The sequence below is a fragment of the Erythrolamprus reginae genome, chromosome 11 (genome assembly GCF_031021105.1).
Source record: "Erythrolamprus reginae isolate rEryReg1 chromosome 11, rEryReg1.hap1, whole genome shotgun sequence".
NCBI classification, from domain to species: domain Eukaryota; kingdom Metazoa; phylum Chordata; class Lepidosauria; order Squamata; family Dipsadidae; genus Erythrolamprus; species Erythrolamprus reginae.
Genome location: NC_091960.1, coordinates 23784031 through 23808529, shown reverse-complemented (window position 1 = coordinate 23808529; position 24499 = coordinate 23784031).

The window sequence follows — 24499 nt, the reverse complement described above, 5'->3', positions numbered from 1 at the left end:
GGACTTGCAGGCTTGTTTTCATTGCTGCTCCAAAGTTTTTTCCCCAGCCTTAAGCCTTTGCAGGCTTGTTTTCAATACTATTCCCTCCAAAAAAGGTTCTTTTTCAGCCCTAAATAGGGGATAAAATGATGTGCTGAAGCTGACCAGACTAAGGATGCTAGCCAGATGAATCCCTGGTAGGTAGATTTTCCTCCCCCAAAACTAAGGTGCAACTTAGATTCCAGTGCATCTTATGCTACAAAAATACAGTATCTACTGCTTCACAGTAGTTTGCAACCCTCTCTAAACTGTTTACAGAGTCAGGATATTGCTGCCAACAATCTGGCTCCTCATTTTACTGACCTCAGAAGGATGGAAGGCTGAGTCAACCTTGAGCCTGGGGAGGATCAAATTGTTGGCTGTTGGCAGAATTAGCCTGCAACATTGGATTCTAACCACTGCACCACCAGCACTCAATACAGATAGATAGCCCTTGAATTACAGCCACAACGGAGCCCCAAACTTCTGTTGCTAAGCAAGACAGTTGTCAAGTGAGTTTTATCCAACTTTACAACCTTTCTTGCCACAGCTGTTAAGCAAATTGCTGCAATTGTTAAGTTAGTTAAGAGGTGGCACAGTGGTTAGAGTGCAGTACTGCAGGCTTGAATGCTAGCTGTACTTCAGCAGTTCAAATCTCACCAGGCTCAAGGTTGACTCAGTCTTCCATTCTTCTGAGGTGGGTAAAAATGTTTGGATGGGCTTCAGTGAGGCCTGTGCACATGCGTGGGGGCAGGGGACATTGTGTGAATGCACAGGGAGCAGCGTAGGAGTGTGCATCCATGGGAGGTCCCACAGAGTTGGCCTTCTCCGGGTCCCATCGACTAAGCAATGTCATTTGGTGGGACCCAGGGGAAGAGCCTTCTCTGTGGTGGCCCCGACCCTCTGGAACCAGCTCCCACCAGATATCAGAGTTGCCCCCACCCTCCTTGCCTTTCGCAAGCTCCTTAAAACCCACCTCTGTCGTCAGGCATGGAGGAATTGAAATTTCCCTTCCCCCTAGGCTTATAGAATTTATACATGGTATGCTTGCATGTATGATTGGTTCTTTAAATTGGGGTTTTTTAGATTATTTTTAATATTAGATTTGTTCACATTGTCTTTTTTATTGTTGTTAGCCGCCCCGAGTCTTCGGAGAGGGGCGACATACAAATCTAATAAACAAACAAACAAACAAACAAACAAACAAACAAATAAATAAAATGGGTGTGGTCACGTGAACAAAAAATGGTTCACCATGACTGGTCTGGTCTAATGAAGAGAATGAATAGGGGTGACATGATAGGAGTCTTTGAGCCCCAAATGGTAATGGTAGGCACAGAAAGTACCATCGAAAGTTGATAGGGCAGACGTTTGAATGCGTCGTCGCTGCCATCTAGAGTCACCAAAGTGGCCAGGGTGAGCCCGGGTTAGTTTTGGTCTGATAAATGCACACGTCCACGGAGGTAGGTGCTTCTTGGCATGTATTAGCTCTAGAAATACTAGAGTTATGCGAGTAACGGTGTGAGCGACCAAAAGAACCATAACTGATTTAATGAGCCATTCGCAGTTTTACTGTCACGCCCGTCTGTACTTAGACATGCATGGCTTAATCTTTGAGACAAGCATATGCTACTAGCAGGATCAACCAGGTAAGGGGCTTTCACAGAGAAGACAGAGGTCGGCCTATTTTCCAAAGGACCTGAAGCCAGGAGAAGTAATAGAGGGAAACGTATCAGAGAGAACTCTCAACTAAAACTTAGATGAAATTTCCTAACTATAAAAAATAAAATTAACCAGTGGAATGACTCACCTCCAGAAGTTGTTGGTGCTCCATCACTGAAGGTTTCTAAGAAGAAATGGAACTACCGTATGAAATGGTACTTGAGCAGGAAGTTTATATTTAGAGATGGAAGGGACCTTGTAGGTCATCTAGTCCAACCCCCAACTCAATCCTCCTACACCACTTCAGACAAATGGCCATCCAATCCCCTTTTGAAAGTCTCAAGTGTTGGAACTCTCACAACTTCTGCAGGCAAGCTATTCCACGGGTTGATCCCGCTCATCGACAGAAAGTTCCTCCCTATTTTCAGGTTGAATCGCTCTTTGGTCACCTTCCCTCTGTTATTCTTTGTCTGGCCTTCTGGTGTTTCGGAAAATAGCCTGACCCCCCTCCTTTTTGTGGCAGCCCCTCAAGTATTGGAGGACTGCTATCATGTCTCCCCTAGTCCTTTTCGCTAGACTGGCCGGGCTCAGTTCCAGCAACCGCTCTTCGTATGTTATAGTCTCCAGTTCCCTTATCATCCTTATCCCTTATCATCTTCTGCACCTTCTCTAGAGTTTCAATGTCTTTTCTGTAGTGTGGTGACATGATGACAGTCTTGTAGGGTTGGACTAGAAGGCCTCCAAGATCCCTTCCAACTTTTGTTATTCTGTATTCTGTCGGTACCTGCTTGCTTTAGCTTGGCAGCTTAGGTGATCCTCCTGGGAGTACATACTCTTGGGCTAGACTCCTGGCATTCTTTCCTCATCCCACCCAAAAACAGCTTCCCTACCCCATCAGACATGGAGGGAATCTAGGCTGAATCTAACCCCAGATGAACTGGTTGTGTCCCGTATGCTTCCCAGACAGGACAGAGATAACAAGATGCTGCAATTCAAGTGCATTTACTCAAAGCAGGGACTAAAAACTCTCTTGGCCTTGGCTTCTATGCCTCCTGTAGGGAAGATGTTCTCCCGAGATTCTGAAATGTGAAATCTTTCACTATAAGCCTGCCGACAGTGGAATGAAGCACATTGGAAATTTGCTTAGTGCTACCCTGCCAAGATTTTAAAACACACATATTGTTATCTCCCAGCTTGCTACAATGACCTACATAACAACTCAGGCTCACACATTAATTCCTTTCCTCTTTTCTTCGTCAGGCTTTTCTTTGCTTCCTCCTGTCACTTCTCTGGCAGCTAGGTTAACCAAATCACCCACACTAAGCCAGCAGTCAATAAAGGGACTGTTGTTGGAGACCTAGGGCCATCCTGTGCCCGGGAAGGAGGGATGGCTCAGGACCAGGTCAACCTGCCCCGTTCATCCTCTTGAGCGATTTTTAGGCACTTCTCTCTTCTGGTTCTTCCTTCCTTCCTTCCTTCCTTCCTTCCTTCCTTCCTTCCTTCCTTCCTCCCTCCCTCCCTCCCTTCTCTCTCTCTCGGACTTCATGTTCCTGCTCTTATTTCAATTTCATGGCAGGAGAGTGCTCCAATTCTATCAGCATCATAATAAATAAGGTCTTTTTTGTCTTTTGCCCATCAAAAGGACAAATCAACTCGGCATAAGTTACATACTGTATATGCATAGAGTTTATGTGGCAGAGGTAGACAATTTTTGATGGTTAAGTTGCATAGTTGGGGGACCAAAAATTTGAAGCCTTTTTGGAGAATCTTTTTTCCCTAGTAGTAGTTTGTTTTTGTTTTTAAAGCTGCAGTATGTTCCAGAGATGGGCAGAATGAGAAGGTTCAGTTGTGGAGAATTGGTAGTGGAAATTTTGTGTAGTTCAGAGAACCGGCAATGGGAATTTTGAGTAGTTCAGAGAATTGGTAGCAGAAATTTTGAGTAGTTTAGAGAACTGGTAAATACCACCTCTGACTAGCTTCGCCCCCATCTATTCTCTGCCTCGCGAGTCCCAGCTGATCAGGAGGAAATGGGGATTTTGTAATAACCTTCCCCTAGAGTGGGGAAGCATTGGAGATTTTACAGTATCCTTCCTTTGCCATGCCCACCAAGCCACGCCCACCAAGCCATGCCATGCACACCAAGTCACACCCACAGAGCTGGTAGTAAAATTTTTTGAAATCCACCACTGATGTTAGCATTGGACATTGTAGGGGTTAGACTGGATTTTAGACTCTAGAAAGAAGGTAGGGAAGAGCAACAAAGATTATTAGGGGACTGCAGGTAAACCCATACAAAGGATGGTTGCAGAAAGCTGGGAATATCTAGTCTATTAATATTCATTCATTCATTCATTCATTCATTTATTTATTCAATTTTTATGCCACCCTTCTCCTTAGACTCAGGGCGGCTTACAACATGTTAGTAATAGCACTTTTTAAACAGAGCTAGGCTATTACCCCCACAATCCGGGTCCTCATTTTACCAACCTCAGAAGGATGGAAGGCTGAGTCAACCGTGAGCCAGTGATGAGATTTGAACTGCCGACCTTCAGATCTACAGTCAGCTTCAGTGGCCTGCAGTACAGCACTCTACCTGCTGCGCCATCCCGGTTTTTTTTGCTTCTTCATTGCTTATTTGACCCCTATGACAATCATTAAGTGTCATACCACATGATTCTTGACAAATGTATATTTTATTTTATATACGCTGAGAGCATATGCACCAAGACAAATTCCTTGTGTGTCCAATCACACTTGGCCAATAAAATTCTATTCTATTCTGTTCTATTCTATTCTATTCTAACAAACAGAAGGACGATGGATTACTTGATAATATCTTCCAATCCTTAAGGATCAGTCACAGAGAAGAGGGGTCAACCTATTTTACAAAACTCCTGAGGGCAAGACAAGTACTAAAAGATGGAAGTGGAATAGAGAGAGAACGAACTTAGAATTTTGGAGAAATTTTCTGACAATGAGGGCAGGTCATCAGTGGAATGGCTTCTCTCTGGAAGTTGTGGGTGCTCCATCACTGTTGTTTTTAAAGAAGATATTCTACAGCCATTTATATAGGATGATATAGAGCAGTGATGGTGAATCTTTTTTGGTCCGTATGCCAAAAGGGATGGAGGTTGCAGGGGGATTGCATGTGTGCATGCCCACAACCATAATTCCATACGGGGCTCCTGAGCATGCATACATGACAACCCCACTCAAACTTCTGGTATGTGATGGCACCCCTGGTTTTCGCTTTCCCCAGGCTTCAGAGCCTTTCTAGGAGCCCGGAGAGGGCAAAAGCAGCCTTCTCCACACACACTCCTCCAGAAGCCCTCCAGAGGCCAGAAATGTTTGCCAAGTTCCAGTTGAATCAGAAGTTCCATTTTGTTAGGTTAAAGCGTAAGCTGTTCTACCCCTAAGAGATACACAGGATGCACAAAGGAAAACATGGAGGTAGCAGATTTACAGCTCATATTCCAGAGATATGAGCAGTACTTAAAATAACCAGACCACATACATTGAATGTATAAATATTATTTATATTAGGCAAATATTGTAGTCAGTAACAGTCCTAGTCGTTCACAAATATAGCAATCAATATTCTCAATACATATACAATGCAAGTCTTACTCAATACATATACAGACCAACATTAGAACATGTAGTTCTTTCTACACACAGTAGTCCTTACAATAGAATATTCATATAGACAAATCAACATAGAATCAGAGATTTAACAGAGAGAGTCTCACTAGGAAGAGAGTCTCAAAGCTCTAGGCAAGTGATGGCAAACCTATGGCATGGGTGCCACAGGTGGCATGCGGAGCCATATCTTCTGTTACATGAGCCATTGCTCTAGCTCAGCTCCAATGTGCAGGTGTGTGCCAGCCAGCTAATTTTTGGCTTGCACAGAGGCTCTGGGAGGGTTTTTTTGGCTTCCAGGGAGCCTCCAGGGTGACGGGAGAGATGTTTTTACCCTTCCCCGGCTCCAGGGAAGCCTTTGGAGCCTGGGGAGGGCAAAACACGAGCGTACGGGGTCCCACCAGAAGTTGGAAAACAGGTCATTTCTGGCCTCCAGAAAGCCTCTGGAGGCGGGAGAAGCTGTTTTCGCCCTCCCCAGGCTTTGATTTATGGGTGTGGGCACTGAAGCATGCACGATAGAGCACACCCACCCTCTTTCGGTCCCTGAGTAAAAAAGGTTCACCATCACTGCTCTAGGCTCTGAGAAAGACAGACCCTGCTGACTTTCTCTTATAGCAGATTGCAACACCAGCTCTTAAAGCAGTAGTGTGCTAACTCCATTAACCATATATTACTGTCTTAAATTATGTATTGTGAAACCCAACTAGTTATACACACAAATGAACACATTTTTTTTCATCCCCCAGACTTTAGAGCCTTTCTAGGAGCCTGGGGAGGGCAAAATGCACCCCCCCCTCTGGAGGTCAGAAATGGCCTGTTTACCAATTTCTTCAAGTTCTGGCCTCCAGAGAGCCTCTGGGGGATGGGGGATGGGAAGGCCATTTTCACCCTCCCCAGGCTCCTAGAAAGGCTCTGGAGCTTGGGGAGAGCCTTCCCCACCCTTTTTGGAGGCTGAAAACAGGCTGTTTCCTGACTCTTAGTGGACCCAGAAGGCCTGGAAATCAGCTGACCTGAGCTTGTGTGCCCACCGATATATTCAATTATTTTCTATCATCCTTTGACGAAGACCAAATTGGGAAACAGACCATACATGTACTTATTTTTATTTATTTATTTTATTTTATTTATTTATTTATTTTGTCCAATACACAATGAGGGTTTTAGTGGGTATATATCTATATACACATACTAAAATACATGATGAAGGTTATAGAGGAGATACTCATACTAAAATATATCTAAGAAATAATAGAAAAGAAGATATAGTAATAGAACATATCAATGAAAGAATAGAAGAAGAGATATAGGAATAGAAGAAAGGTATAGGAGATATAGGAGAGCAATAGGACAGGGGACGGAAGGCACTCTAGTGCACTTGTACTCGCCCCTTACTGACCTCTTAGGAATCTGGAGAGGTCAACCATAGATAATCTAAGGGTAAAGTGTTGGGGGTTTGGGGATGACACTTCCACACTTCGACAACTCGGTTACTGAAGTCATATTTTTTACAGTCAAGTTTGGAGCGGTTAATATTAAGTTTAAATCTGTTGTGTGCTCTTGTGTTGTTGTGGTTGAAGCTGAAGTAGTCGCCGACAGGCAGGACGTTGTAGCATATGATCTTGTGGGCAATACTTAGATCTTGTTTAAGGCACTGTAGTTCTAAACTTTCTAGTTTATTGCTATTATAATTATACCTTGAATGCCTAGCATGGATTCTCTGTTCCCCTTCTTACACCAAAGAGAATCAAGGCAGGGCAATTTTGATATATATTTTTTCTGGCTCACCTCATTCTGTCTATGTGGGTTAAGCTGATGTTTGCATAACAGTTTGTTGAATCAAGACCATCTGTGCACTGCTCTGCAATTTTGCACATCCCTAGGCCAAAGTGCTTCCTAATAAGGGAGGGGGGAAAGAAAGATGAAAGGGAAGGGAGAACATCAGAAGGGAACTTGAGAAAGTGGGTGAGCATGTAATGGAATGTAGGAATGACCTTGGGGGAAAGAGGGAAATAGATGCTACCGAGCCAACAGCCAGAGGAGAGAAGCAGGAGCTGCCAGTGGGCTAACAGTCAAAAAAGGAAACTTAGAAAGACTTGACCTAATGGATCAAGCCATTAAAAGTGTAGTGGGAAGCAGGGGAAGATTGCACTTATTGCTGCTACTTTGAGTCTCTGGCCTGCGTGTGCGCACATCCCAGTGTGTTTTTGCTTGTGTGCATGTCCGGGAAGCCAAATGTTGTGAGGGGACATGCATGCAAGATTTCAGTGATTTTTTTTGCTTCCATGCATGCACAGAAGCAAAAACATGCTGGGATGCGCATGCATGCACGCCAGAAACCCAAAGCTGTGCACACAACTCAACTTTTACTACTGGTGTGGCGTCCTTTACCAGTAGGAACCTGCTAGTTTGTACCTTTGCAAGATTTTCAAGATTCTGCAGGATTAGCCCTGAAGAAAAAGAGCTCTGATAGGTCATGGGATCCGTTCGATGTCTGCCACATCATTTTGGATGAATTGCAAGGATGTTTAGCTAAGAAAGTTGGTTAACCTGAACAGATCAAGTGATAAACAGACAGAAGTGACTAGATCTAAGACAAAACGAGAATCCGCTTCTGGATTTAGAACATTAGGATTGAATCTGTAAGCAATTGGATTTGATGGAAATAAATGAGAAGATGAATTTTACCGAATAGAAACATTTTTGATAAAGGCAATACAGGTGGTCCTTCACTTACAATAGTTTGTTTGAAGTTACAACGGCACTGGAAAAAATGACTTATGACTACTTTTCACACTTAATTGTGACAACCCTATAGTCACATGATCAAAATTCAAATGCTTAGTAACTGGTTCATATTTATGACACTTGCATTGTCCTGGGATCATGTGATTCCACTTGGCAAACTTCTGACAAGCAAAATCAATGGGGAAGGCAGACTCATTTAACAACTGAGTTACTAACTTAGGAACTATAGTGATTCATTTAACAACTGTGGAAAGAAAGGTTATAAAATGGGGCAAGACTCACTTAACAAATATTTCACTTAACAACAGAAATTCTGCCTGTAAAGTAATTGCTGGCTTGTCCACTATGAAAGGAACAAGAAAAAAATAACCTATTACTTCTAATTGACACAATAATGGATAGGTTTTAATAGTGGAAGACATAACAAATCAATTTGGTCAAATATTAATCCAGATTATAATAGCAAATCAAATAATAAACATAAAAGAATATTTAGATACAACACTGTTTGCAAAATTCACACAATAAAAAGAGAAGCTATTAATAAACCAATTACTGAAGAGGTAGCAAAAGAAACAATGCACTTGTTGAAATTGAACAAATCTCCAGAATCACAAAGACTATAGCTATGTAGTACAGGAAAGTTTAATTAAGCCATTAACGCAGGTAATGAATGAGGTTCAACATCAATTAATTTTTTTGTCCTGAAAGGAAGTTTCAATTTCTTTGATTTATAAAGGAAGAAATGTTTAGAGTTGAATAGACATTTCATTACTTGATCTGAATTATGAGCTTTTTTTGGCAATACTTGCAAAAAGACTAAATGATCTTCTTGATGAATTGATACACTCCACTATGGATTTGAAGAGCGGGAAATATAAGACATATTTTGATACTGATAAAAAAAGAAAGAAAGTGACCACAATTTTCCAGATGTAGAGAATGACCTTAATATAAATTTATGAATCTGGAAAAGATGAATTAGGGTATGAGCTTCTTATATGGATACAGAATTTCAAAATTAGAGTTAGAGGTATAACAAGCAGGAAGAGGGAGATTATGATCCCACTATATAGAGCGCTGGTGAGACCACATTTGGAAGACTGTGTTCAGTTCTGGAGACCTCACCTACAAAAAGATATTGACAAAATTGAACGGGTCCAAAGACGGGCTACAAGAATGGTGGAAGGTCTTAAGCATAAAATGTATCAGGAAAGACTTCATGAACTCAATCTGTATAGTCTGGAGGACAGAAGGGAAAGGGGGGACATGTTCGAAACATTTAAATATGTTAAAGGGTTAAATAAGGTCCAGGAGGAAAGTGTTTTTAATAGGAAAGTGAACACAAGAACAAGGGGACACAATCTGAAGTTAGTTGGGGGAAAGATCAAAAGCAACGTGAGAAAATATTATTTTACTGAAAGAGGAGTAGATCCTTGGAACAAGCTTCCAGCAGACGTGGTTGGTAAATCCACAGTAACTGAATTTAAACATGCCTGGGATAAACATATATCCATCCTAAGATAAAATACAGAAAATAGTATAAGGGCAGACTAGATGGACCATGGGGTCTTTTTCTGCCGTCTATCTTCTATGTTTCTAAGTCAAAATACTCCTCAAAGTTCCAATTTATTGCCAGAGCCATCCTGGTACCTCCACTGGGAAACCTGAATCTGAGTTTCCCACCCAGTTGAAAATTCACATCACTAGTTCCCCACCCACAAACCTGTCATGTTGGCCACTCAGATTGTGTCAGCATGGTCTCCTTCTGCTTCCGCCCAGGTGGGTGGGCATAAGATGGCCTTGAACCACTCGAAAGAATGCTTTGTGGCTGCATCTGTTCCCTCATGAAAATCACCCCTCCCAAGTTCCCATAAACATCAGGCCGGCAAGCCATTAATTTATCACCAACTTCTGCACTGGCTTGACATCCACTCTCTTATTCAATTAAGCGTTGTGGCTTGATGGTAAAGTTTCCAGTTTGGGAGGCTAAATCTTCCCTTCTTCCTGTGGTCTTGTAATGGTTTTGTTTTGATCCTTGCTTTTCTTTTTGCCCAGTTTCTTCTGAACATTTGTCCAATCCATATTTATTTTATTTTATTTATTTATTGGATTTGTATGCCGCCCCTCTCCGTAGACTCGGGGCGGCTAACAACAGTAATAAAAACAGCATATAACAATCCAATATTAAAACAGTTAAAAACCCATTATTATAAAACCAAACATACATACAGACATACCATGCATAAAATTGTAAAGTCCTTAGGGGGAAAGAGTATCTCAGTTCCTCCATACCTGGCGGCAGAGGTGGGTTTTAAGAAGCTTACGAAAGGCAAGGAGGGTGGGGGCAATTCTAATCTCTGGGGGGAGTTGGTTCCAGAGGGCCGGGGCCATGACAGAGAAGGCTCTTCTCCTGGGTCCTGCCAAGCGACATTGTTTAATTGACGGGACCCGGAGAAGGCCAACTCTGTGGGACCTAACTGGTCGCTGGGATTCGTGTAGCAGGCTGAGGTTTTTCTTTTCTTTTCTCAGATTGCTTCATTGGCTGCATCTCTTTGCCTTGCCCCACTCCCCCAGTTCAATCCCAGAAGGTTTAGGACATTTTGCCTCTGCCAGTTGGATGAAGCTCTTTCTTCCGCAGTGGCCAAAAGGCTCTGGCTGAATGTGGACTTTTGTGACGAAAGGGCTGGGGCCAATAGCTAGGGGCCTTTGGGCGAGGGAGATAATGCAGCGGCCGATCAGCTGCTGCAGAAGAAAGAGCTTCATCCAACTGGGGGAGGCAAAAAATCCCATCCCCTTCCCAGATGCCTTTAGATTTGGTCAATGATGGTGAACCCTTTCGTTATAGAGTGCCCAAAAGGTCATGTGCACGCTTGTCGGGGCCGTGCTCCAGAAAAGCCAAACTTCCACCCCTGTCTTGGTTAAAAGTGGTGTTCCCCAAGGCAGCGTACTAGGACCTACTCTATTCATTCTCTATATCAACGACCTCTGCGATCATATCACAAACAACTGTGTTCTTTTCGCCGACGATGTAAAACTTTTCAGCACCATGGACAACACATCTCCTCTCCAAAAAGACCTTGACTTTGTCTCAGATTGGTCTAACACCTGGAAACTTCAAATATCAACCAGCAAATGTCCTACCTTCCACATCGGCAAAAAGAATCCGAACCTCATATATAAACTGAATAAACAAAATCTCACAACCAACCCCCACTCAGTAAAAGACCTTGGAATACTAATATCAAATGATCTAAGTGCCAAAGCCCACTGCAACAATATCCCCAAAAAGGCTTCTAGAGTTGTTAACCTGATCCTACGCAGATTCTGCTCCGGCAATCTCACACTACTCACCAGAGACTACAAAATTTTTGCCAGACCCTTTCTTGAATACAGTTCATCTGTCTGGACCCATACCACATCTCGGACATCAACACCCTTGAAAATGTCCAAAGATACTTCACCAGAAGAACCCTTCACTCCTCCACTCGATACAGAATACCCTACGAAAGCAGACTATCAATCCTAGGTCTAGAAAGCTTAGAACTATGATGCCTAAAACACGATCTAAGTATTGCCCACAAGATCATATGCTGCAACATTCTACCTCTCAATAACTACTTTAGCTTCAATCACAACAACACAAGAGCACGCAACAGATTCAAACTTAATATTAACTGCTCCAAACTAGACTGCAAAAAATATGACTTCAGCAATCGAATTGTCGAAGTGTGGAACTCATTACCTGACTCAGTAGTGTCAACCCCTAACCCCCAACATTTCTCCCTTAGACTCTCCGCGATTGATCTCTCCAGGTTCCTAAGAGGTCAGTAAGGGGCATGCATAAGTGCACCAGTGTGCCTTCCGTCCCCTGTCCAATTATCTCTCCTTCTGGGTTCTAGCATGCATGCACACTCGACAATCAGCTAACCAGCGTGCATGCGCAGGCCGGTTTTTGGCACTGCTGCACACGTGAAGGGATCACACTCCAGAAAAGCCAAACTTCTGAGTTCTCACACAAATGCCCACCCAACAATCATCTCGCTGGTGGGCGCATGCACACACCAGTTTTGGGCAGTGCCACATGTGCGAAGCACAGCTTATCGTCATGTGCGCATGTATGCCAGAAACACAAAAGACAAACAGGTGAAGCTGCTGGGCGACATGGCTTCATGTGCCATTTTGGGCACATGGGCCATAGGTTCGCCATCATGGGAATAGGTCATTAGCAAGTTCAATTAATAAGAGTAAGGCTTGGATAATGAGATGGAAGGAACCATGCCCAAGGAAGCAAAATGCTACTTCCAGCAAAGAATGAGCTTTAACAATTACTACCAAAACTTTTTATGCAATTAAAAATTAATTGTAAGAGAAGGACAGGTAGAGCCTAAGGTCGGAATCAAGAGAGGAATTAGACTGGAATCATTACATCACCACAAGTGCTCTAAGTCCAACTCTTCTTGAATTTTGTTTACACCTATCTAATGCCAAGTTAGCATTGCTTGTTGACTAGTTGACTAGATTTATGTGTATAGGGCCGAACAATAAATCAGCTTAACTGGAATTTAGCATGTGGTTCTTCATGCCTGATATTAATTTAGCAAACAAAATATTTATTTAAAAACACACTTCTGAATTTGGAAAATATAATAGTGGACATTTCAAGATGGGATAAAATTCAGGTTGTCCTAGTTTGGAAGGATAACAGCAGTAAAAAGGAAAGTTTAACTTAGATTTTTGAAGCTGGATTGCTTCAATGGTAGAAACTGGACTTCCAAAAAGTCTTTGGCTTGATACAAATAGAGAGAATTGCAAGGTGTATTAAAAAAGCTCAGTCATTTGAAAATGTTATTTTTATGATGGGAAATCTACACATAAATCTGATCAGGGGAAGGGGAATAATTTGTATGAATTTAATTTTTAATAAGATGGAAATGATATACTGTACTTCCAAAATTCTTTCCTTTAAATGGCCAAAGCTACCTTGTTGATTTTTAGTGGCTACAAATAAGCAATAAAACCAAAAGAAATTACAAACACATTGAGGAATACTGATTTGATTGAGTTTGAAAAAAATGATCATAGAAAATGTAGATAATTTATACAGATTTTCCAGCTGCTATTGAAGTATGATTGGGAAAGTGAACGTTTAAAAAGCTGTGATTAAAGGGATACAGAATTTAAACAGAAGAGCTGACATGCAGCAATGAGATTATCAGTAGAAGAAAAATGTCAATTTCACATCAAATATTATACTTAGGAAAATCTGATATGACATTTCCTAACATTTCCTGTGTACTAATGGGAGGGGAAAAAAAGCAATTTATTTTCTAAAAATGTTAGAAAAGTAATGATCAAGTTGGATTATTTTTCTTATATTTAGTGGCAAATGATAAAACCTATTATTATAAAACTGAGCAATATTTGAAACAATTTTTAAAATGATTTTTCTGTTCTATCTAATGCGTTCTTATTAAATATTATTAAAGATTTGTACAGACTATACAGAAGTGGCTTGGGTAATAGCTGCTAGGGTGTTATATTCTTCTTCTTGATTATTATGAACAATAATTTCCCATAGAAAAATGGCAAAATAGGTTTATAAAACTTTATGTCTGAAAAATAAATCTGATATAGAATTTGTCTCAATGTGGAAACCGTTTCTGCAGTGTATTCTAATACAGTGTTTCCCAACCTTGGCAACTTGAAGATATCTGGACTTCAACTCCCAGAATTCCCCAGCCAGCGAATGTTGGCTGGGGAATTCTGGGAGTTGAAGTCCAGATATCTTCAAGTTGTCAAGGTTGGGAAACACTGTTCTAATAAATGGGTTTGTACCACAGCCACCCTTGTGTACCACATCCATCCTTTGGAAGGATAACAGTTGTAAAAAGGAATGTTTAACTTAGATTTTTGAAGCTGGATTGCTTCAATGGTAGAAACAGGACTTTCAAAAAGTCTTTGGCTTGATACAAATAGAGAAAATTGCAGAAACCCTTGTGTTTCCTTCTAACAAAAAATTACAATATCTCACTTTTTAATGTTTTGTTAAACTCACAGATTATTCAAATTTAGCTAGAAATCATTGCAATTCTATAATTTATATCCCCAATAAATTTGGTGCTAAAATCACTGGGAACAGAGATTTAGTCTTCCAAGCTTTTGGACTCATTTTGGAGTTCATTTTTACTGAACTTCTCTCTAGCATAGAAATGTGAAACCCATGGTGTCGTGTTGACATCATGTGACTTCCCCCCTGTGCTAAACTAGGGGTGGGCATGGCCAGTGTGTGACACATACGGCCTACAAATTTGACACCTCTGCTCTAACAGACTGTGCTAGAGAGAAGTTTATTTTTTATTTTATTTATTTTTATTTTTATTTATTCATTTGTCCAATACACAATACATATGGAAGAGAATAGACATGAAGTAATATATATAAAGATAATATGTAAAAATAGAGGAGAAGATATATGAAAGGAAGAAAATATATATGATATATGAGATAAAGGAAAGACAATTGGACAGGGGATGAAAGGCACACTAGTGCACTTATGTACGCCCCTTACTGACCTCTTAGGAACCTGGAGAGGTCAATCGTGGATAGTCTAAGGGAGAAATGTTGGGGGTTAGGGGTTGACACTATTGAGTCCGATAATGAGTTCCACACTTCGACAACTCGATTATTAAAGTCATATTTTTTACAGTGAAGTTTGGAGCGGTTAATATTAAGTTTGAATCTGTTGTGTGCTCTTGTGTTGTTGCGGTTGAAGCTGAAGTAGTCATTGACCGGTAGGACGTTACAACATATGATCTTGTGGGCAATACTTAAATCGTGTTTTAGGCGCCGTAGTTCTAAGCTTTCTAGATGCAGGATTGTTAGTCCCTGAGGATCGGCTCCAGGACGAGTCTGAAGCTTGGAAGACTAAACCTGGAGACCAACTCAGATTGGATTTCAAAAATTTCCCAGATCCAATCTCATTAAACCTCATCAAAATTTATTTCCCAACCCAGCTCTCTCAGCCTTTGGTAGAATTGCCCGACAAGCATTGCAGTCCTGCTCTGAAGCCCAGCAACTGGGTTGCATCAATGTTATATTGAATCAGGTAGATCTTGAATACAGCACGTAAGTAGAAGTCATTTCATGTTCCAAGCCATCACTTTTTCCCTTTCTGCGGTTCACCCTTGCGAAAAATTCTTCATTCTTCCTTCCACCTAATGCTGACAAATGTGCCTTACTCAAATGATAGACCGCATCCAAGACAGCAAGGTCATTAAACAGCAATGAGAGCAAGCAGCCACCAACTGCCACCCTCTTTAGCATTAACAACGCTTTCTTCAGCACTTCCATCCACCTTCAGAGGACCGACATGGCTTGTGCATCAGGAAATGAAGTGCTTTGGGGAAGCACTGCAAACATGCTAGTGAGAATAGCAAGAAGAATATGTCTGGTGTCTCATGAACAACATTCTAGTCATTGTTCTTTCCAAGGTCTCCAAAACTGGAAGTCAAGTCAAAGCTGGGAGCCACCTTGAAGACTGGAGACATAAGGGCCCACAACCAGACTGTCGGTCCAAGAAAAATCAAGTTATTATGCTTTCTTGTAGTCCTGGTGGAGACCTATAGAGCAGTGATTTTCAACCTTTTTTGAGCCGCGGCACATTTTTACATTTACAAAATCTTGGGGCATACCACCAACCAAAATGACACAAAATGACACTCTAACACAATACATATTATACAATATAGATATAACATTGTGATGCATTGTGATGCATTGTATATCACTCTCTGCGGGGGCCTCTTATAAAAAGAAAAAGGTCAAATATCTATATACACCATCAGAATAGACATAACCAGCCGAGGCAACATTTACCTCCAGTCCTGACCAGGATTAGAAATCAGGACCATGGGAAAGAGTAGCAGCTTCAACTACTCGCCGCGGCCACACAATGACAAGTGCATGGCAGCCCAAGCAGGGACCTTCCTGGGTGTGGATGAGAGGCGGCCTGCTATTGGTTCATCGCTAGTGAACCTAGTAGGTGATTGGTCACTGAGCATTCCCTGTACCTCCACGCTTCCTGTCGCTGATAGCTGGAGGGATTGTGAGGGGAATGTTTATGTTCGGATAGAGGCAACTGGCAGCGGGCCGGATAAATGGCCTTCATGGGCCATATCCGGCACGCAGGCTGTAGTTTGGGGACCCATGTTTAATTTCCCCACAGCACACCTGACCATGTCTCACGGAACACTAGTGTGCCGCGGCACACTGGTTGAAAAACACTGCTATAGAGGAATATACTGTATATGTTTGCCTAGAACAGCACAACAGAAGCGCCAGGTGAAATGGAGTAGCTAGCTTCTTTTTGTACTGTCTAGAGCAGTGATGGCAAATCTATGGCACATATGCCACAGATAGCACGTGGAGCCATATATAAGGGCACAAGGTATTGCCCTGTCAGCTCTAGCCTGCATGTGTGCTCTGGCCAGCTGATTCTCAGCCTTCTATTCGTCTATTTTGCTCTCCCCAGGTTTCAGGAAAGCCCCCCGAAGCCTGGAGATGGCAAGAAATGGCCCATCCAGAAGTTCACTTGTGTGCAGCACCCCCAGCCTCCTTTTCTCTGTCAGAGGTCTGCAGGAAGTTCTTTGGCTTTGAACAGTTCCAGCCAGGCCTCCCACACCTCAGCCCATTCTTCTGCAGCCAGCAAGGCTTTTCTGAAAGCCTCTGCAGCTGATACCAGAGGTCCAGATGGATCCGGAGTTCTGTTATCGGCTACAAAGGTGTTCAGGAAAGCCTTGCAGGCCGCAGAAGAAATGGTTTGAGATGTTGGAGGCCTGGTTGCAGCTATCTGAAGACATTCACAGAAGACAATTAATCAGCCTCTTTAGTTAGCTAAAAAGTTCACAAGTCTTATATATTGGATTCCCATAAATAGGACTCCAAATTCTTTCACAATGGCTTCTTAGCTTTTTTGCAATAAAGTCAACCAATCAGAAGTTCTTACATTTGTGCATGCTTGGTTGTTGCTTCTAATTCAGACTATCAGGAAGACGCTTAGTACAGTGGGGGTGAACCTTTTTTTCCTCGGGTGCCAAAAGAGTGATTTCACATGTTATTGTGCATGCATGAGTGCCCACACCCATAATTTAATGCCTGGAGAGGGCAAAAACAGCTTTCCCCACCTCCCGGAGGCCCTCTGGAGGCCGGAAAGAGCTTGTTTCCAAACTTCTGGTGGGCCCAGTGCGCTTGTGCTTTGCTCTCCCCAGGTTCCAAAGGCTTCCCTGGAGCCACAGGAGGTTAAAAACGCCCTCACCTATCCCCCCTGGAGGCTCTCTGGAAGCCAAAAGTGCCCTCCCAGAGCCTCTGTGCAAGCCAAAAATCAGCTGGCCAGCACACACATGCACATTGGAGCTGAGCTAGGGCAACGGCTCGTGTGCCAGCAGATATGGCTCCGCGTGCCATCTGGGGCACCCGTGCCATTGGTTCGCCATCACTGGCCTAGTAAGTTCACTAGACACTACTGCTTTGTGCTGGAGAAAACCACCCAGGAGAACCTACAAAGAGCAGAAAACAGCAATGAAGATAATAAGCCATATGATGAACAATTGATCCTAGTTCCTTTAATTTCTTTATTTGCTCTAATCTTCTTTAATAAAAATTCTAATGTAAAAATAAATAGCAGAGGTGATAAGGGTCATCCTTGATGGATCCCTTTTGTTATTTCAAATGGTTTTGTGATGTCTCTGTTTATTATTATGTTTGCTTTTTGAGTAGAATATACAGTCTCTATCATTTGTTCAAATCTCTTTCCGAATTTTATTTTTTTGATCTGTCTAATTATGTATTTCCAATTTAAATTGTCAAAACCCTTTTTGCACATCCAGAGAAACAAGTGCAACTTGTTTCTCTGGATGCGCTTCATAATATTCTAAAATAATATATACACTCTTGTATTATCTTTAATTTGTCTCATTGGTTGAAACTGTTTTGATCGAGGTGTATTATATCATTTAATTTTTTTCATTCTTCCAGCTATAATATTTATGAAAATTTTATAATCTATATTTAAAAGTGAAATTGGCCTATAGTTTTGGATTTAACTTTCATCCGCACCTGCTTTCTTAATAATTGTAATGTGTGCATCTCTTCATGAGTGAGATACAGTATTTTGGCTTCTAATAACACCTCATTATAGAATTCTATCAGTACTGGTTTTACTAGTTTCTGTGTATTTTTAAAGAATTCACTTGGTATACCATCTGGCCCTGGGGTTTTATTGTTTTTCTGTTTTTGGATTGCTTCCCTTAATTCATTTACTGTTATCTCTTTATTTAACATCTCTCCTTTTTCTTCTTCTTTTATCCTAGATTCTTATTTTAAATAATCATTCCCCCGCCCAAAACCATTTCTTCTTTTCTATATGGGTTCTCAAAATAGTTAATTAAAATCTTCTAAATTCCTTATTTTGCAAATTCCCTCTTTCGTCTTGCAGGTAGTGAATTATTCTATTTCCCTTTTCCTTTTTTAATTTATAGGACAGCCACCTTCCTGGCTTGTTAACATTTTGAAAAAGGTGTTGGTTCATACATTTGTTGTTATTTACATATTACATATTAATTTGTGCTTACTCTGTGCTAACAATTCGACAATTTGCTCATTACCTGGTTTAATTTGAAGATTCCTTTCCAGTTGACCTATTTCTTTCATTAAAATATTCTGTTGTTTTTGTTTTCTCCTTTTTGACATGTAAGATATTGTTATTCTTCTTGTATAAGCTTTTAGGGTATCCCACAAATTTTGTAAAGAGGGATGTCATTTTTTATTTATATCAAGAAATATAGTCAATGCCTTTTTAATTCTCTGAAGATACTCCTCCTCCTGTAGTATCTGTGGATTCATAGTTCACCTTTCATGTTTCTTTCTTTTTGACCTTTTCATATTATCTTCAGGGGGTTATAATCTGACCACATATATGGATTGATCACTTTATTTATCATTTTACTTAATTCTTTATTGGCCCGTACCATATCTATTCTCAAAAAATATTTGTGGGGATTCTAGTAAAAAGTATAGTTTTTTCTGTTGAGATTTGATGCCCTCCACATATCTATTAAGTTCAAATTTTTAGTCGCATCGGGGGAAAAAATCAGTAATACATTTATTTTATTTTATTTTTGTTATCACTCATATAATCTTTTTTGATATTTACTCTCCCATTGTAGTCTTCTACAATACATATATTCCTACAATTTATTTCAATATTTTTTTCATGGATTTGTTTTTTTGTTTGGGGCATATATCTTAACCAATAGCAGTGGTCGGTTCTGTCTGGTTTGGACCGGTTCACCTGAACTGGTAGCAAACAGCTAGTGACATCATAATGATGTCGTGGAACCAGTTCAATTGGGGCCGGTCCATGGAGGCTGCCATATTTTGTTCTGAATATTTTTGAAACAAGAAGGCAAGAAAAGTCATAAAAATGGGGCAAACTCATTTAACAAATGTTCCCCTTAGCAACATAAATTTGGGGTTCAATTGTGGTAATAACTCAAGGACTACCTGTACTGGTTCAGTCTTTAATGTTTTTTTTAAATAGCAGTGACTAAGACACAGTTTGGCTTGTACTGCACAGTTGTTCCTGCTTTTTAAACACAATAGAAATAGCGAAGCTACAAAGACTGATAAAACGTAGCATGAGATTTTATTTTATTTTATTCACCATGCCTTATTTAGATCAGTCTTCCCTGCAAATCCTCATGTTTCTCCTTTGCATGTGGTCTAGACATCACAGCAGGTGTAATCCAAACTATTTGGAGGGCAGAGGTTGGGCAAAAAAGTTAGAATAAGGATGGCTTCAGATGTTATCTATATTTGGAATCTATTCTCCTAACATATACACACAGCTATCATTATTCTTCCTCTAATGTCCTTCCACGAGGCACCAAAGGTTGGAGCAGGATATCCGACAAAACACAATCTATGCCTCTTTTGGGCTATTGGCCTAATATTAGATATGGTTAGATATAGCATCTTGCTGATAACAACCAATTCTTCTATCCCTTAAATTATAAGGCAGATAGATAGATAGATAGATAGATAGATAGATAGATAGATAGATAGATAGATGGATGGATGGATGGATGGATGGATGGATGGATGGATGGGATAGGATAGGATAGGATGGTAGGTAGGTAAGTAGGTAGATAGGCAGACAGACAGACAGAATAGATAGGATAGCATAGGTAAGTAGGTAGGTAGATGGATAGATAGATGGATGGATGGGTGAATGGGTTGGTGGATGGATGGATGGATGGATGGATGGATGGATAGATAGATAAATGGGATAGGTAGGTAGATAGAAAGATGGATAGGATAGGATAGGAAGGCAGGTAGATAGATAGACAGACAGATGAGAGGGAGGGAAGGGAAGAGAGAGAGGGAGGGAGGGAAAAAGAGGGAGGGAGAGAGAAGAAGGAAGGGAGGGAGGGAGGGAGGGAGGGAGAGAGAGAGAAAACAGTGCCAGAAAATGTGTATGTAGGTTGTCTGATATTGTGACCATATCAAACCCTAATTATTGGCAATTAACCAAACTGAACACTCACAAAAATGTGTTTACTGTGCAAATGTAGCTACTGGGTTTGTAGCTGACCTGATAAGCATTGATGTACAAATAAAACCATGAAGAAATATGGCCCAATGATCTGGTTAAGTAAGCATATCACACGCCTTGAATCATACTAGGGTATTTTTGCCTATATGGATTTTCCTGCATGCTGCCGTCAAGGGCCCTGCATTAGATTATTTCCTTTTAATAGGAGTTCCCGAAAGCTGTACAGGAAAGATCTGGATGTCAGCCTTCGTTGATCATGATGGCTATATTCTCACAACATACCCTAATCAGGCCAAGTAAAGTCTAAGCAGCTGCATTCACACACAATGCTGAGCTTAGTTTTCAAACCTGATTAGTGTTTAATCCTTGACGTATTTTGTGAACCCTGAGCATTTTATTAGTTTAAGTTACAATGTGTTGCGCAAAGCCAGAACATAAGTTAATTCAGTAACCGGATTACACAGGTGGTGCCTGAAGACTGCCAAGAAACAAAATCAATTGCCCTCTATGGGAATTTTTATGAACATGTGAACAGTGAAAGTGGGCAGATGATAGAATCCACTTGCAGCTTCGCATGGTGCTTTCTTTCTCCTCCTCATGTGCACTTGGCTCTCCGTGGAATCTTTACAGAGCAAAGAGAATGCTTTGGAACAAGGAGACAAGCCACTGCAATGGCAAATGTATATGGAGATTCTCAGTCATCCAGGTCATGGTTGTCCCAAAGATGATTTTTTCAAGAGGCAAGTGAACTTTAATCATCATCATCCATCATTGTCAGAATATTTCAATGCAAGTGAATGGCCTGTAACCATGATGTAAGCCATAATCAGCATGTAATATGGATTTGCTAACAATGGGTTATGCTGCAACCTGATTGGCTGTAACCTATGTAATAGGAGTAACACCCTTGCATAGGTGTGATTTGTTACAGTGGTTTGTTATAGTGAGTGGTTTGTAGAGAGTGGTTTGTACAGAATGGTTTGTGCTGAGTGGTTTGTTACAGTGGTGGACTTCAATTAGGTATAGTGGTTAACTGTGGCTAATTGGTGGGTTAACTTCCGCATGCACAAAACTCTCCCAACCACCACCACCACCACCACCACCACCACCACCACCACCACCACCACCATCATCATCCCAACAACAACAGCAGCAACCAGAACAGAACAGTTGAAGGGACCTTGGAGGTTTTCTAGTCCAACCCCCTGCTTAGGCAGGAAACCCTACACCACTTCAGACAGATGGTTATCCAACATCTTCTTAAAAACTTCCAATATTGGAGCATTCACAACTTCTGGAGGCAAGTTGTTCCACTGATTAATTGTTCTAACGATCAGGAAATTTTTCCTGATAGATGGATTGATGCATGCATGTGCAATAAGCAAATCTCATGTTGGCGCATGCACTCCATTGCTGGTCAGCTGGAGTGGCGCACTTAGCTCAATTTCCACTACTGGGGCGGCATCGCCCCCGGGAGCAGCCTGCCCTGAGTGTGAGAGCTGAAGAAGCTTCTTGGATGAGAAGGGAAATGCCTTCAAAGAAAAACCAGAAAAGTCCAGTTGCCTCTTGAAAAAGCAGCTTTGGGATATCCTTACATTGATGCGAAGTTGAGATGAATTCTTCTATAGAACCTGGGTGGTGCAGTGGTTAGAGTGCAGTACTGCAAGCTACTTCTGCTTATCACAGGCTGCCAGCAGTTTGGCAAATCAAATCTTAGTAGTCTCAAGGTTGACTCAACCTTCCATCCTTCCAAGGTTGGTAAAGTGAGGACCCAGATTGTTGGGGGCAACATGCTTACTCTCTGTAAACCACTTAGAGAGGGATGTGAAGTGATACATAAGTCTAAATGCTAATGCTAATGGTTTGATGATTCCTTACTTTCCCATTTTAACCTCTTCTTCTTGGCACTTCGTTTCACTGATTTAAAAATATTATTAAAAACATTGAGATTGAGATCTCAATGTTGTTGCCGCACTGAATCTGGTCAATCCATAAACATCTTGGATGAACAAGGAATTCCTCAGAATCTCATTGGGAGTGCCCAAAGACAGCCCTACCAATTGTTCTGATCCTGGCCCTCTAAAAGTGATCCCAATCTCAGAAATCACTTATTTTTCTTTTAAAAATATTTTTATTAATTTTCCACTTTTAAAAAGAAAACACAAAAATAAGTACAGAAGAAAATCAAAGAAATTTTAATTAATAATAGCATATACAGATATTAGCATTATATTAGCATTAAAGTCACTGTATTTATATCATATTAATTATATACTAGACTATAATTTGTCTCAAGTATATAAATTAGTACATTTTTTTCCATTAACAAAATAATTTCATATATACTTCAATGATTTATTTGGAATCAAGCATACATGCAAGTTTTAAACATCAAGAAACAAACATCACAGAAGCAAACATTATCTCTGTATAATTAAGTGTGCCAGAATTCATTCTTTATCCGCATTCCCGAGATAAACTCAATTATTTTTACTTTTCATAAATCTTCTTACCAAAGCATTTCCAAGCACAGCATTCAACAGTGATGACAGGTTTGAAGCAAGAATCATGGTTTTAAAGCTTTGTTCCAGCACACCCTCATTTTTATGTCTCTTCCAAAGAATGGCCACTTTCCCATAATCCCATTCCTTTATGTTGCCTGGAAGTGACATCACACCTCAAAGAACTAAGTTTTGAATTAATACCTTTTATTCTGGAGCGCCTCTCACCTTCGAAGCATTCTTCGATAGCGAGGATTTATCCAATTGTCTTCCACTAACATGTCTTCCTCACTGTCTGACTGGGACCACTCATCCAATGTCACATCAGCCCCCTTAGGCTGACTCTCTGCTTCAACTGGCAAACCCCCTGATCCAGGGTATCCAGAAGGGCCTGGCTCATGCTCCTCAGAATCTGACATGCCCTGAGGTGGACAAGGAGCATTCACAACACCAATGAATATGATAATAGAGGATGGTGCTTTGCTTTTCAGCAGGCCCATTCCCTATTTATTAAACAATTAAATAAAAATAGGTAAGACAAAGGGCTTGGAGGAAATCAAGGGAGATGTTTTAGGGTACTTCCAGGACCATGGAGTTGCCTAACTCTGACATGGTGTCCTTGTGGCTTATTCACAGCAAACATCAATCAGTACCATGGACAGCTCTCAAAGCCTTCCGCTGAAATCTCTTAAGGGAAACAAGTCCTATCTACAGAAGATTAAGGTCAACTGGGGTCTTGGTTGGTTGGTTAGAGCTTGAATGAGAGCCCAATATCTTATAAATAATTTCATGCAGTGACATGCTTATGGCTGGGAGATAAATGAAAGTATGAGGAAGTTACCACTCTTCCATTAGTGGGCATGGTTGAATTTTTCCATCTCTGTGCATGTAGCAATTTAACCACAGTAATCAATAGATGCCACCTTGAGTTTCTTGGCCCTCCTTGTGAGCCTTTGACTTATTCTCAGGTCAGATATCCACTGCTAGGAAAGGAAGGATGTGCAAGATACAGTATAGTTAATTAAACACCTGATTAAATTTGGCAGCAGCTGCTGGCCCTGATTGGAAAAAAACAAGGGAAAGAACAGGACTGCTGCTGATGTTGCAGTTGGGAAGCTGGCGATGCTAGGATTATTTTGGGGAGAGGGGGAATAAATCCTCCACTTCAGCATTCTTTCTTAATGACCCATTTGTTTCTTGGCTCACTAACATTTTAGGAGATAAGGGAGTTGCCACGAACCACAGCTGTAGAGTTATTCCTTCCAGCGTACTAAGAATTTGCCAATATCTCTCTTTTTCCTTCTCACCAGGTTAGAATAAT